The sequence below is a fragment of the Mandrillus leucophaeus genome, unplaced genomic scaffold (genome assembly GCF_000951045.1).
Source record: "Mandrillus leucophaeus isolate KB7577 unplaced genomic scaffold, Mleu.le_1.0 Scaffold142, whole genome shotgun sequence".
In the NCBI taxonomy this organism is placed as follows: domain Eukaryota; kingdom Metazoa; phylum Chordata; class Mammalia; order Primates; family Cercopithecidae; genus Mandrillus; species Mandrillus leucophaeus.
Window position 1 is genome coordinate 3,807,787 of NW_012101388.1, and position 3,656 is coordinate 3,811,442.

The 3,656-nt window shown below is 40.8% G+C and overlaps 1 protein-coding gene across 1 annotated transcript in view; it reads right to left on the bottom strand.

The window, feature by feature from the left end:
* The window catches only part of SERPINB7 (serpin peptidase inhibitor, clade B (ovalbumin), member 7), a 71,500-nt gene extending 68,310 nt beyond the window's left edge, over nucleotides 1–3,190 (bottom strand). Inside the window, exon 1 of the mRNA XM_011974154.1 lies at nucleotides 3,005–3,190. The gene's annotated coding sequence lies outside the window, so the exon portion shown is untranslated. The remainder of the gene's footprint in view (nucleotides 1–3,004) is intronic.
* Nucleotides 3,191–3,656: the final 466 nt, after the last annotated feature.

Here is a 3,656-nt window from a genome sequence, read left to right on the forward strand (position 1 = left end):
CTGGAGCTAAACCACTCACAAACTGGTATTCCGTGTTCCATGGACAGAAAGACAAGTTACTCTGTGATGTGCAGGAAAATCCATTCCAGTTTGCCCAAACATTTCACACACCCACACAGTCTAATGATTTTCTGGTATCTGGTACATGGTAGAGTTTACAATTTGAGATTGAAACAGGTAAAAACATGTGGAAGAAAACATTTCTGGCCTTGGCTTTGTATCTGCTAGGGCATGTTCTTGTTAGTTAACACCTGTGTACATTGAGGAAAAGCACCTACTTTTAAACCACAAAAGTTCATGTGTAAACACTAAATATATTAAGTATATGAGTGTGTGTGTGTGTAAACCCTATATATAATATTTATATTATATTGTATTATGTTGTAAGTGATGTGTGTGTATATATATATATTTATATATCAATGAACATTGTTACTATTTGTTTCCACCTTTCTTAACTCACTATAAAGACCTTATATAAGAACTTTATACTTTTTAGTCATGAAATGATTCATTTAATGTCAATAGTTGAATAGAAGTTTTTGTTTTAGAGACAGGGTCTTGCTCTGTCACCCAGGCTGGGGCGCAGTGGCATCATCATAGCTCATGGCTGCCTCAAACTCCTGGGTTCAAGCAATTCTCACACCTCGGCCTTCCAAGTAGCTGGGGCTACAAGTATACACCACCATATCTAGCTATTTTTTAAAATTTTTTGTACAGACAGGGTCTTGCTATGTTGCCCAGGCTGGTCTCCAATTCCTGAGCTCAAGCAATCCTCCTGCCTCAGCCTCCCAAAGTGCTGTGGTTACAGGCGTGAGCCACTGAACCTGGCCTAAATAGGGACTTAAAACTTTCTTCAAATTGCAGATCTGTTAAGCATAGCTTGCTTCACAAATTCATCTTTTTAAATGATACTTTTTCAAGCGAATTTTGCTCAGCTAAACCTCAAACTTCAGTGTCTGGTACTGAAACAAGCTAGTTATGAAACAAGAAGGTCAGTAGAAAGAAACGAAGCTATTCTCATTTTAGTCTTTGACTTTTGTCCCTATTCATGCCTCCTGCAATCCAAAAATTGCTCTTGACTTCTCATAAAGAAAAATTGAAAACAAGGAGCACATGAAATGAAATGAATCCATGAAAAATGTATTTTTCATCCATTTCAGAAGAAACAGAAGAAAAAAAAAAAAGTAAAGGCCTCTAACTATAGCCTGAAACACCACCTCAACTTAAGACCTCAGTTTAAACATTGCTGGGCACTAGAAAATTGTTAGGACATTTTCCCTGCCTGTCCTTCCAAAGTCCGTGATCTAGAAATACATTTGAAAATCAGGCTACAATGTAAGAACAGTGATGGTGGAAGTATTTGTAAAGTGCTTTGCGGAGGTGGAAGAGTTACAGAAGGCTTGGAATGGAAATGATGCTGAAACTCCATCTGGCAGAGGAAGGAGACAGACTAGCGAGGTCCGCTGGGTAGAGGGCGGGGCTCCAAGGGAGGGACTGATACCTGCGTGTCCTGCCTGCCCCTCTAACTTGAGTCTCTCTCGGGACCACCGTAATGACTCACGTTACCTCTGACCAGCGTCTTTGCTCCTCTAGGGAACATCCTTAGACTATAGGGCTCATACCTACTAAATGCCTCTTATGATTATCTCTTTACTGATGTTCTCCTCAGCATTACCTATGGCAACAAGACCAAGTTCAGAAAGGAAAACATAATCTGATTAGTTCTTCAAGAACAAAGAAGACAATCTGTTTTCATTTTGTAACAAACCCGAACCCAGCCTTTATTCATTCAACATAAATGAAACTACATATTCCCCTGGAGTGAAATTTATTTCTTCCTAATTCTATCCTCTATCAATCTCTAAACCACATTTCAGACAAATGGTAGACTTTATAACTCCTTAAAAAAATCTTCCAGCATAGATTTATTTAAACTCTGTCAAGAAATCAATGCGATTTTATTTATTAATGTAAGTAAACTACCATGCTTATAAATTAGCATTAAAAACCCTGCCAAAGACTTTGGATGAAAATCTTCCACATACAACTATGATTAAATACAAGATGTCCTGCTATTACCATTTCTGTTCCAACAGCCACAGATTTTAGGATTCTTTCCCTTCCCATGAGCAGCCCACATTCTAGTTTGTCTATATTGAGGGCAAAAATATTAGCAGAGATGTCAAGGTTGTAAGTCATTGTAGAAGACAGTTGTAAGATGGAGATATTCTAAAGCTCAGCCGTACATGGTTTGGGATTTTTTGGAGAACCTATGATTGTGAATCATTCTCTCAAGTACTAAAAGTGCCTCATATTACTAAAAATTTTTTTGAAACCTCAAACCTCTCAAAAATGTTGCTCAAGTTACCAAATATCATTGATAAAAATAAAAATATAATTGACAAGGAGTGTCCAATACATAGCAGACCTCTTAGGGAATTATCATCATGGTTGAATTGTGATCAACCTGGGAGTTGGCATGTAACTTGTCACCTGGGTTGTGAATCATTTGCTTAATAAAAAAGTAAAACTAGCTTATAAATATCAATTCATTCATTCACATATATTTAATCAGTAGGTCTGTGACACCAGAGATAGAAAGCCCAGACACAGGTAGTAGATATAGTTGGTGTGTGAGCTATCTTTTATAAGCTTAGGGGTCTATTCAGCAGTCGGTAGGCATTTCTTCTTTCATAAGGTAAGGAATAAAGCTGAACTTTCTCTATTAAATATGTTGGCCAATGTTTTAGATGCTGCCGTCATTTGTCATTCTAATCCCCAAGATTAGTCTACAACAACCATGGAGAGAACAGAGATTGACTGTGGTTACCCTGGAAAGGGGTATGTGTCTTCCAGAATCCCAGATGCTAGAGGTAAACTGTTCCTTTGACAGCAGGTGAATGCTCAGGGCATGCAGCACCTCAGGCACTAGGGGCTGTCCATCCATCCTGGGGAACTCAGAAGCCTAGAATAACCCAGTAGAAGTAAGAACGCCACTCACCTCCTCTCACTGCAGTCTGCAGCCTTCACAGCTGGGCTTCAGTTCCTCCTGCTTCCTACCTCCTAAGACTTCTCACTCCTCCCAGCACACCTCTACCAAGGTTCAGGGAAAATTCCCCAGACTTCCCTTTGGCTCAACTCCCAAGGGAGAGGTTGATGACAGCAGGAGCAGTGGTGACAGCACTGAATGAAAAGTCCCTCCTTTATCCCAGACTGCACAAAGAGGAAAATGATGGAGGGAACATCAGGAAGGGACTCCACGGGGCTTTCCTGTCCGGCTCAGAAAGGCACTTGGCATCCCCCAACTCTGCAGGAAGCACAGAGGAGTGCCCCAGGGTATCGTGTTGCTCATCCTTCCATTGACCAACAAACTAGAGAAGCAAACATTCTAAAGACTTTCCTTTCACATTCCCATTCCAAATGTGTGTGCCTGGACGTAGGGCAAGTTGTAGCCTGGGAGTCAGGAATCAGAGCCAGCAGGTTAGAACCAGGGAAGGACGCAGGAGGGAGCCAGAGCCAGGAGAAGAGACTTTGGACAATCCAATCCTCCACCCAGGACCAAGGTTAGATGCCTAGGTTTTATCTATTTCCATGACAGTCGTGGACTAGGGTTAAAATGGTCTCCCCGAACGATGAAGTAACTCAAGTCACAG